The sequence below is a fragment of the Macaca nemestrina genome, chromosome 19 (assembly GCF_043159975.1).
Source record: "Macaca nemestrina isolate mMacNem1 chromosome 19, mMacNem.hap1, whole genome shotgun sequence".
Classification (NCBI taxonomy): domain Eukaryota; kingdom Metazoa; phylum Chordata; class Mammalia; order Primates; family Cercopithecidae; genus Macaca; species Macaca nemestrina.
In genome coordinates, this window is record NC_092143.1 from 4742849 (window position 1) to 4755340 (window position 12492).

The following is a 12492-nucleotide window of genomic DNA, read 5'->3' on the forward strand; positions in this document are numbered from 1 at the left end:
CATATTTTTAAATGGATGGCAAGCAAATTCTCAGTTACATCAACTGCAGTAATTAATGCATTTTACTGCTTTCTGGCATTTAATTATAGAATGTGCCACTGCGCCTTGTTGAGGACATTTTAAACTTTTTAGTGTGCTAAAAATGGCATTAAGTCTTTATTCTTATTACACACAATTTTAAACAGAGTACCTTCAAGAGGGTCCTGTCTATTCTCCAAAATTAGATGGAGCATAAAAGATAGACAGGCATGTATTTTATCAGAAAATATTCCAAACTTAGAAAAAACCTGTGTGGGGAAAAGAAATACCAATAAAAATTTATGAGTGAAACAACCTGGCTTTTGAAATCATGTGGAGATTAGGGCTTGTGTTTGCTTCTAAATCAGCCTTTATTTCCTTACCCAGTCATGGAGTTTAACATCATAATTGTCAAATCCATTAGTTCCTAAAGCCTAGGACCATGATGTAGAATGAACCAGTTGTTCAAATGCCTTGGTGTTGCCTTTACAAGTCTTTAACACCTAAACCAAGAGGGCTGTGGCCACCTTCATAAGTAGGTAAGTTGCTTTATTCAGCATAAGGGTGTTGCTTTATTTAGTGACAGAGTCGAGAATGTGATCCTGGGACTGACGAGGCTGGATAATTCCACCAAAGTGGTTGAAGTATTCTTAGGCATCTAAAGGTAGATGGAGACTAAGGAAAGGAAGACTAACAAAACTGATTCTGGGGTGGTAGAGGGCAGAAAACAAAAGACTCCCAATACTGACATTTTTGAAAAAGAGAGTCAAATCTGCTATTATTAATGTAGAACTATTTTGTCAAGGAGATGCCCCAAATTTTCAGAAATGTATATTTCTCAACAGCTATAATAATGACGAACCTCTTGTGAAGGGATGGTCTTTGTTCCCAAGTTCAGATTTTAGCAAAATATTATGTTGTCAGTATTTTCCAGCAATAGAAAATTACTCTCTTTGATCTAGATATTTAGGCATCTGATAGAGAATAAGTATTTTTCTTGCATTCAGAGACCTAACCTTGTACAAGGAAAGCTAAGCTAGAAAATCAAATAACTTTAAAAATATTTAACAACATAGGAAAGTTAAATTCAATTTAAAAATAATGAACATTATAAAGTAACATTTCAATGTGTATCTCACTGTGTATCAAATTTGTGGCACAGGCACTGATATTGTTTGGCTTTGTGTCCCCACACAAATCTCATCTCAAACTGTAATCCCCATGTGTCAAGGGAGGGAACTGGTGGGAGGTGATTGGATCATGAGGTTGGATTCCCCCATGCTGTTCTTACGGCAGTGAGTGAGTTCTCACGAGATCTTTCAGTTTTATAAGGGGCTATTTCCCCTGCCCTTCTCTCTTTCCTGCTGTCTTGTGAAGAAGGCACTGGCTTCTCCTTCCCCTTCCACCACAATTGTAAGTGTCCTAAGGCCTCCCCGGCCGTGAGTCAATTAAACCTCTTTCCTTTATAAATTACCCAGTCTCTGGCGGTTCTTTATAGCAGTGTGAAAACGGACTAATACAGCCACACCTTTTCTGTGTGGCTATTACAGGTGGCTTCCCTTTTATGGCCATGATGGAGTAATAAGGACTGGATTTTCCCTCCTATATGAAACAACTGAAAAAAACTGGACACAATTTAGAAATTGACTATTCTGGAAACACTGGACATCATCTGGTAGCAAAGGACACTGACCTCTGTGAAATGGGAAACCAAGTGACAGGCCCTACAGTTGTCCAGTTTACTGCCTGGAGAGAGTCTCCAGGCAGTCATTCAAGGTAAGGGAGGGAAGGGGAGCCCAACGGTCTTCATGTACTGAGGTGATAAGCCAGGGAGATCAAAGAGACTGCATTAGTTCCCTAATGTTGTGGTAACAAATTACCATAAATTTACTGCCTTAAAAAAACCACAAATTTATAATCTATAGTTCTGGAAGTAAGAAGTCTAAAATGTATCAGCAAGCCTGTGTTCCTCCCAGGGACTCCCAGGAAGCACCTGTTTTCCTGTCCTTTGCAGCTTCTAGCAGGTTCCTGCATTCCTTTTCTCTTGGCCTCTTCCTCCCTGTTGTAAACCAGCAGCATAGCACCTTCTAATCCCTTTCTCTGTCTCTGACTGTCCAGCCTCTCTCCCTCTTACAAGGACCCATAGTATTATATTGGGCTCACCCAGAGAATCCAAGACAATCTCCTCATCTTAAGATCCTTAATTTAGTCACATTTACAAAGTGCTTTTTTTGTTATTTAAGGTAGAATATTTACAGGCTCCCGGTTTTAGGATGTGGACATTTTTGCATGGTAAAAGAGAGTGTGGCCATTATTTAGCCTGTCACAGAAGCCAAAGCATCTACAGTTTGCAGGCACAGGAGCAGAGGAGACAGAACAAGGAAGGTTGCAGAGTGAGAGCACTACAGATCTGAGGGAGCCCTGCAAGTATGCAGCAGAAAAGTCCTCTTGAGTATTCAACTAAGTGATGATCAATGCATGCAGGTCAGGAAACTTTCCAAAACTGAAGGGGAAATCAATAGAACAAGAGTGAATAAGCCTAGGGGCTCACACAGAGCTGAGAGTAGTACCTGCTCTCCTATCAACCTAAGAAGAAATATCTTAATTCAACGACATTGGGGAGAGTAGTTAGAAGGGTTTGCCTCAGTAGTAAGGCAAAATTGGCCCTAGATTAAACACTTCACTACTCTAGTCCTCCTAATCAAAGCTTAAAAGCAAGATTCATAAACATAAAAATAATTCCAGTAGCCCACCTCCCAGAATAAAGGTTCAGAATTTTTTTTGGAATAAAGAAATACCCAGTAGCCAAAGACAAAAAAAAAAAAAAAAAAATCAGAATGAAAGGCATCCAATAAAAAGTTCCCAGGTGTGCAGAGAATAAGAAATACACAGCCCACAATTAGGAGAAAGCCAATCAAGAAAAACTAATCCAGAAATTATTCAGATGATAGAGTCAGTAGATAAGAACATTAAAACAATAATTAAAATTTTATCCCATGTGCTCAGGATATTACAGGAAAAATTACACATCGGAAGTTGAAACATGAATGATGTAAAAAAGATGTAAATTAAACTGCTAGAGATGAAAACATATTACCTGAGATTAAAAATATGCTGAATAGGTTTAACAACCTATCACATGAAGAAGGAAAGATTAGTGAACTTGAAGACATAGCAATATCTAAAATGAAACACAGAGAAAAAAATAATTTAAAAACAAGAAAAGAGTTGTGAGTTGTGAGACAACCTCAAGTGACCTAAGATTTGTGGAATTTCAGTTCCCAAAGAGATGGTGAGGAGTGAAGAAAAAATATTTGAAAAAATAATGGATGAAAATTTTCCAAATTTGATACACACTATAAACCTATAGACCCAAGAATCTGAGAAAACCCAAGCAAATACATCAAGGCACATCATCATCAAATTACTTAAAACCAGAGATAAAGTTTTCAAATGAGACAGACAAAAATGTCACATTATATAAATAAGAAGAAAAATAAAGATGACAGCAGATTTCTCACTGACAACAATGCAAGCTGGAAGACAGTGGAATAGCATCTTCAAAATACTGAAGGTTAAAAGTGTCAACCTAGGGATCTTAGTGAAAATATATTTCAAAAACTTTTTTAGTTATTATATTGTTGGTGGTAGATTTTGCATTGTTATTCTGAAGCTTTTGTATGTGTATTTCAGATAAAGCAAGTAAGTAATTATGTTGTTGTCATTAAGAACTGGAATTGTCAGCATAGGCTAAAAGAGGTATAGATGCTGCCCATGAGGTTGAGTGAGAACACTGCAGTCCTGACTTAAATTGAAAGTATTAATAAGAGCTCATGATATATTTTATTAAGAAAATACACGTTTATAGCTATGTTCACCCCAAAAGGATTAGATCAATGGAATAGAATTAAGAATCCAGTAAAAAAACAACAATACATCTGTAGTCAATTTATTTTTAACAATGATGACAAGACTGTGCAAAGGGGAAAGGATAGCCTTTTCAAAACATTGTGCTGGAAGAGCTGGATATCCACATGCAAAAGCATTAGTTTGGATCCCTGCTTCATAACATATAACAAAAATTGACACAAAATGAATCAAAGACCTTATTGTAAGAGCTAAAAGTATAGAACTTTTAGAAAAAAACAGGCATAAGTCTTCATGACCCTGTATTAAGTAATGGTTTCTTAGATATTGCACCAAAAACATCAGTATCTTAAGAAAACGTAAATAAATTGGACTTAATCAAAATTAAAAACTTCTGTGCTTTAAAAGACACACAAGAAAGTGAAAGGACAATTGATAGAATGGGAGAAGATATTTGCAAATCCTGTGTCTGATAACAATTTATAACTTAAAATATCAATGCTGATCAAGGGTATCCAGAATATACAAAAAAGCTCTAATAATTCAATAATAAAAAGACAAGTCCCTAAGAAAAATATAGAAATGATCAATAATGACATAAGAGATTTAATATCATCAGCCATCAGAAAATGTAAACCGAAAGCACAATGAGATACCACTTTACACACACTGGGATAGCTAGAATAACAGAAAATCATGCAAAATAAATGTTGGTGAGGACGTGGAAAACCTGGAACATTTGTCCATTGCTGATGGAAATGTAAAATGGTGCAGCCACTGTTGAAAAAGGTGTGGCAGTTCCTCAGTAAGTTAAACATAGAATTACCATATGACACAATAGTTTCACTCTTATATATATACCCTAATAATTGAAAACAGGTGTTCAAACTAAAGTCTCTACACAAATGTCACAGCAGCACTAATCACAACAGTCAAAAACTCAAAGCAACCCAAATGTCCATCAGTTGATGAATAAACAAAATATGAAACAGAGTACACGGAACCCTTCTTAAGCTATGAAAAGGATGAAAGTTCTGATACATGCTGCAGTATGGATGAACCTTCAAAACATTATGCTAAGTGAAAGAAGCCAGACACAAAAGGCTATATGTGGTATGATTCCATCCATATGAAATATCCAGAGGCGGCCAATTCATAGAGATAAAGCATATCTGTTATTCCGAGGGCCAGAGGTGGACAGGAATGGGAAGCGATTGCTTAATGCTTGCAGAGCTTCTTTTTAGAGAGATGAAAAGTTTTGGAACTAGATAGCTGAGATTGTTGCAAAACATCGTGTATGTCACCAATAGAAATTTTTTAATAGACATTTTAGCACAAAAACGTTGTAGACGATACTAAACAGTGAATGTTATAATTCCTCTACAAGTTAAAAAAGTCTGGAGTGGGGAAGTAGGTAGAAGATACGGATGAAATGAGTTGGATCACAACTTGATAATTGTTGAAGATAAATGATAGATAAACATGGAGTTTTTTACACGATTCTATTTTGATTAGGTTTAAATATATTAATAATCAGAAACATAAATATACAGACACTTTAAAGATTGTATCAAGGAATCAGTAGATTTTGTTAGTTCTTGTTAACAGAACAATTAATGAAGACTAGGTCCTTGGGAAACAAGTTGCACGGGCTGTGGCTTCAACATAATTTTATGTGTAGTTGGATAGGCTGCTTTCTCCAATTATATGGTATTATTTGACAATGCCACAGAATTAAGTTTAGAAGGACAAAATCAGTAGTGTAGTTGCCAAGTGAATATTAGTTTTAGAAATGATGGTATAAGCATAGATGCCTGAAAATTATCCAGGGCTTTTCTCAGTGCCTCATACGACGCATTTTCAATATGAGGTTGCTTATTGAATTAATGAATGCTCCAATATCTGCGCTTGGCCATATACCTCATAGGACTGTTGTGAGTAATTGAATGTTGTTAATTTGAGGGAATGCAAATTTCCTTATGGGGGGGAGATAACAACTGCTTTAAGTGTTTTGAATCAATTAATTGATTTCCAAAACAAAAACGGTGCTTTTCAAAACAGCTGACAAACTAGTTAGGTCACAATAAATTGTTAGACTTATTGTTTGTAATATCATATCAATCTGAATGTGTGGAACTAACCAGTTGCTGCGTGTCATGTAGCTGTGACCTGAGATTGTAATTTATATCTTAAAATATCAATGCTGATCAATTCATCTAATTTGGAGGCAAAAAAACTGTTGTCCATTATAAATTATTATTTGACAATGCCACAATTAAAAGTATTTTAAAATTAAGTATTATTTGACAATTATTGTCAAATAAAAACTATTATTTGACAATAATAATTGGGTTATTGACAATAACCCTAATGATATTATTATTGTTAAATAACTGTCAAATAGTACTTCTACCTCCTTACCCTAAATTAAATCAACTCATCTCCCTATTTTCCCTATTTTGATATATACTTCTTTTCGTTGTTTTTTTTTTTTTTTTTTTTTTTTTTTGACACATAGTCTTGCTCTGTGGCCCAGGCTGGAGTGCAGTGGGGCCATCTTAGCTCACTGCAAACTTCGCCTCCGGAGTTCAAGCAATTCCCTTTCCTCAGCCTCCCTAGTAGCTGGGACTGCAGGCAGCAGCCACCATGTCCGGCTAATTTTTATATTTGTACTAGAGAGAAGGTTTCTCCATGTTGCCCAGGCTGGTCTCAAACTCCTGACCTCAGGGGATCCACCTGCCTCACCCTCCCAAAGTGCTGGGATTACAGGCCTATTTTGATACACATTTCTACACCCCGGCAAATCATTCAGAGCTTAAGGGTCCTTATTATGGCTACAGCTCCACCTGTTTGTTCTCTCTCCAGCCGGCCGCTTTGACTGAATGGCTGTGCTTTGTTCCTGATGATGCCATGTGAGAGTTCACAAGATGCTAGGTAAGCAGCCAGGAGCCAGCTTGCTTCAACACCGGAGACAAATCACCCCGGTAACCTCAGCCCAGCCTGCTGGCTGCAGCCCTTTTGTTCCCGCGCTTGCCTCCCTCAAAGTGTCCGCCCCCTTTCCGGTTCTAGTCACTCTCTAGGGCTTCCCACTTACATCCCGCGGTTTCCAGAACGGTGTGTCTATGGCTGCCTCTCGCTTCCAGGCAGCCGGGACCATTTTACCACTCTCCTTTCGTTCGCTGTTTACACGGCCTTCAGAATTACCGGGGATTTCTTTTGATCACTCAGGATCCAAATCATTTGTTTATCTTAAGAAAATAGAAACTAATTCTTACATACTGTAATGGTTTCCAGTTCCAGTCACTCTCTAGGGCTTCCCAGTCACATCCCGCGGTTTACGGCACGGTGTGTCTGTGGCCGCCTCTGGGGCTTCCCGGTCACCTCCCGCGGTTTCCGGAAAGGTGCGTCTGTGGCCGCCTCTGGGGCTTCCCAGTCACATCCCGCGGTTTCCGGCACGGTGTGTCTGTGGCCGCCTCTAGGGCTTCCAGGTCACATCCCGCGGTTTCCGGAACGGTGCGTCTGTGGCCGCCTCTGGGGCTTCCCGGTCACATCCCGCGGTTTCCGGAACGGTGCGTCTGTGGCCGCCTCTGGGGCTTCCCGGTCACCTCCCGCGGTTTCCGGAACAGTGTGTCTGTGGCTGCCTCTCGCTTCCAGGCAGCCGTGATTATTTTCTCTCTCTCCTTTCGTTCGCTGTTTACACGGCCTTCAGAATTACTAGGGATTTCTTTTTATCACTCAGGATCCAAATCATTTATCTTAAGAAGATAGAAACTAATTCTTACACACTGTGATGGCCAACTTAGATGAACTAGATAACTTGCATGATTATAATGATATAGAACATTCGGACGTTAGATGAGGAAAGCCGCGTGTTCCCCCTCCATTTCACCTGAGATGTGACTGTCTGGGAAAACGGCCACAGCTGGAGCACGCGTGAGACATGTACAGAGGATGAGGCCCCGTGGAATTGTCTAGAACACCCCCACCTGGTCCTGTGATCCAAGGCCGAGCTCCACACTCCTACAGGCGTCATTAGCCTCTCATCAGCCACCATCAGGCCCAAGGATGACAGCAAATAGGGTCACCAGCCAGTTTCTGCTCCAGAAACAGCGTTAGACTCACGGCACAATTTACTGGACGGTTCTTTTCCATTTTCGCTGAAGAAAATGCGACTAATGCCTTCCAAAGGAGGAAAAGGAAAATGAAACTAGTAACAAAAGATCCTGTTGGCTACAATTATATTAGGTGAAGAAATAGTGAGTATGTGTTTGTTTTTACCAGCTGTTTAGTAGAGCTATTTTCATATACACACACATATAAAGACATTGTTGAATTTTAGTACAGTACTTTAACATGATTTGGTTATACTAAAAATAAAATCTTTTCTTTTCCATATTTCATTGTGGTACAATTTCCTGTCTCAAAGAAATATGGAAACTTTTACTTGGAAGATATATAGTTAGAATTTCCTGTAATACTGAATTAGCTCCAGTCAAAATGAACTATTTTACACTGCCATTATTACTCATTTACCAAAAATACTTTGTTCTGGGTTTAATATTTTCTTAATACTTTTAACTTTCCAAAGCACTTTCTCATCAAATATCGTTTTTGGCCTTACAATAAGCCTGAGTTAGGCTCACCCAATATCTAACTAGATTTTTTTAAGCAACAGAAGCGAATGTCATTTGTTTATGATGCCTGTGTATGCCTTGACACTTTAAAAAATAATTCAGTAGAAAAATCACATTAAAAATCACATAAAAGACTTTTAATACCATACCTTGACAATAGATATGTCCATGCAAAGCTATGAGACTCAATTACAGTTTTATTATGATCTGATTATGATGTCAATGTAAATTTCTAAAAAGCTCTATCCAACTGTAATTTCAAGACAGTTTCATTGCATTAAGAAACAGAACAGTCAACATAGCGTTGCATTAATTTGGGGAGTTTTGACAGAAAGCTATAAAACAAAGGAATGTGACAAATCAAGTCAACCTAAAATTTGGCTTCCCTGAGAGTGGGGAGTATTATTGAAGCTCATAATTCCAAATATAGAGACCAGTGGGCGATGCCAAATGGAGCCTGGCGAACTTGGGCACAACTGGTTGGAATTAATTAACTTGCCATCTAGGAGCCTCACGTTGCTGACTTTCTGTATTGCTGGATCCGGTTCACACAATGATATGTAGCCCTTTCCTGCTACCCCACTATTGAAGCCAAGGGGGAGTGCTGCTGGCGGGTATTCCTTTCTCTAATTTGTTTTTTTTTTTTTTTTCTTCTTCTTCTTCTTCTTTTTTTCCAACTCTGTGTATTTATGGGGTTTTAAAATACTATCTTTTCCTGTTTACCACATGTCAAATTCTACATGAACTGATAAAAACATGCAAAGGCCTTATCACTCTAATCTCCTAAAATAGGCTTGCTTCCCTCCTACCTCCTACACTTCATCAAGCCTTAACTACTAATTACTAACATCTAAAATGCTCATCTGACCGAACTGCACTACGTGTCCATTTTTAAAGACCTCAGTTCCATTATCCTCACTGATGTGGGCACCCAGGAAAAAACAAAAACGAAAACAAACCCAAAAAAATCCCTGTTTGTATTTTTCCATGATGCAGCTACTCAGCTCTGGGACAGTTCCGTATAATGAGTATTCCCCCCTCAAATATAATACGCTCTCTTTAAAACAAGCTAGCACCCTCCTTGCTACTGGAGCTCTGCTGCCTGGATTGACACCGCAGCAGCCGCCTTCATCAGAGCCTGCTGTGATGCTCCCAACTCCTCACTCCAGGGAGTGCTTCCCTGCTTGATGCTGGTAGCAGATTAAAGCTGTTCTAATTTTCCATCCAAGCCAAATAGATGCATAAGCAAGCTGTTAGATTGTCTCAGGATCAGCACAGTATACCAGCCCCGTGCTTTTTCAGAGCTCCACTGCAGTTAGCATATCGGTGAACATTTGCAAGTGAAATCATACGGGGAGGAGAGAGGAGGGAGGAAGTGGAAGACAGAGGTAGGAGAACACCACTCCCAAAGCCAAATGCAGATCCCTGCTGAAGTGGCAGTGAAAAGTCAAAAGGCACTCTACCAGAATTTAGTGAAAAACACATGCAGTAAACACTGAAAAATACCGCTTATTGAGAAAAAGGAAGAGAGAAGCATGGAGGATCATCTCCTTGCATTTATAGTAAAAAAACAATTTGTCATGCTCTGTTCCGCATAAGACTCTGTCCAAACAGACAAAGGGGAAAACAGAATTGTAAGGCAGCTCGGTCATTACAGGCTGAAAGCAACTAAGGCCTATGCTCTGTGAGCCAGTCGCAGGTCACTACAGATGCCCACCTGGGATTTGGGGCTGGGAGTCCAATTTGAATTTATCTCCCAACCCCTTACTCAAATAAAGCTCATGATGGAATTGCCGGTAAAGATAGCAGTCAGTTATGTAAATGAGATAAAGTGTCCATTGCACAGTATGAATTTGGATGTGACACATTGCCAGATTTGGAGAAAAAAGTAAGAACCAACATGGTAAAATGCAGAAAGGCAAAGAAAGTTTAAATCAACAGAAGCATAAGAAACATGCCTGCAGCTCAAAGTGCTGAATAAATGGGGTGAAGATGAGGGAGAGATAATTACATGCCTTGTTAGAACTAGTTTTTATCATCATTGTGTTAAACATTTATAATAAAAGCCCAGGTGCACGAAGCATTCTGCTGAGTGTGGTACAGAGCAAGACACACAGATACTCTTTATCCCTTGCAAGACTCTCTACAGAGAGAGCTGGGAATAGAATGCACACAAATGCTATTCGTGACAAAAAAGACTCACCAAATCATTGACTGTGGGGCTTCCCACGATGAGATTTCTCCTGCACAGGCAATATGCACTCCTAAACAAAATGTGAGCATAACATTTTAAAAGGAGACCCTACCTACAAAGACTGCACACTAAAAAAAACAAATGTGAAAGTATTCTATAAATGAAAGAAATGAATATATATTAGCCTTAGTGGGTAGAAATGTGTACCCCTTCCCACAAAATATGCTGAAATGCTAACCTGGGGTACCTGTGAATGTGATCTTATTTGGAAATAGGGTCACTGCAGTGAAGTCAAGGTAAGAGGAAGTCGTGCTGGAGTAGGGTGGGCCTTATTGAAAGATTGAAAGAGAAAGACACACAGACACAGAGAGAAGACAGCCATGTGATGGCAGAGACAGAGGTTGGGAGGATGCAGCCACAGGCCATGGAGTGCGGAGCATTGCTGGGAGCCACCAGGAGCTGAGTGAGAGGCAAGAAGTGTTCCCCAGAGCCATAGGAGGAAGACACCCCTGATGGTACTTTGGTTTCAGACTCTCAGCCTCCAAAAGTGTAAGGATATATTTCTTTAGTTTTAAGCTACTCAGGTTGTGATACATTGTTATGGCAGCCCTGGGAAGCAAATGTGTTTAGTAAAGTCAGATCTGCCCTAATTTGATGTCCAGCTTTGCAAATTTTACTCTGTGTATACAAAGTATTTCAACTGCAGTAAGTGTCTGACCTTATAATTTAAAAATTGCATTCCAGTGCAAGTGATGGCCTGAGTGCAGGTTTTCCATGACAGGTTAGCTTTTTACTTCCTCCTCTCTCAAGTACCCTGTGCCACCAAGATATCCATCCCAAAATAGGCCAGTGCCACCCAATGAGCCATCACAATGCCCATCTCCTGAATGAGGTTTGCCCTAGCTTTGCCACGATCCTCCCCACAGAACTTCAGCTCAAGTTCATTCTTCTCATTCTCCTATCTGATAGCTTCATCCTTAGAAGCTCCTTTTCATTTTTGTCCCTCCTGTCTAGCTGCCAATGCTAGCAAGGATGTAGTGAAATTTAAATCTCTCAAAATTCTGAAAAGATGTGAGTTGGTTTCTTTCTGCAAATCAGTAAGATGATGCAAGAGCTTTAAATGTGTTCATGATCTTAGGACCTAATAATCTTCCTCCTAAGAACCTTCATGCAAGAATCAAATGTCATGCAAAGCTGTTCATTTCAGAGTTCTATCTCTCCAGTGTCCTCCTTCACTAGTGCAGAATCCAGTGCCTGAGAGGGCCTGTTACTGGGGGCATCCATGAGGAGCATCTGCCATTAGCTTGTGAACACACCAATCAATTATTGGTGCATATCCTCATTTATTCCTCTTCTCTTGGTCCTTCCTCAACATATTTCCAGCAATGAGCGTTGTCCCAGCACGACTCCCTTGAACACTGAAGTTCCTCCAGGCATCATCATCACTTTGACCAGGGGCTATGGCCCAGCGGGGAGCAGCTGCTAGATGGGGGGCCTCATCCACAGTGCAGTGCTGAGCGCACTGCTGCCATTTCCACTGTGCCTAGCCACTTTTGTGCAAAAACCCTCAAGGCTGATGGAAGGGAGCCAGAGAGAGGTAGGGAGAATAATAATCCAGTCTGACTTGTATTCTACTCTACTGTTTGAGTCTCACAGAGCTATAGGAGGAAGCACCGCTACCTGGGCTCTATCTCATTGCTATTGCTCAAATACTGGTCTATGGAAGGCCAAGAGGAACAGCCAGGAGAGAGAACTCCGGCAGCTCCTTCCTCCCCTTCA

General features: G+C 39.8%; 1 long non-coding RNA gene across 1 annotated transcript in view; it reads right to left on the reverse strand.

Annotated features, from left to right (window-relative positions):
- The window catches only part of LOC105489315 (uncharacterized), a 37710-nt gene extending 29577 nt beyond the window's left edge, over positions 1 to 8133 (reverse strand). Inside the window, exon 1 of the long non-coding RNA XR_011616747.1 lies at positions 7165 to 8133. This is a non-coding gene — a long non-coding RNA (uncharacterized lncRNA). The remainder of the gene's footprint in view (positions 1 to 7164) is intronic.
- Positions 8134 to 12492: the final 4359 nt, after the last annotated feature.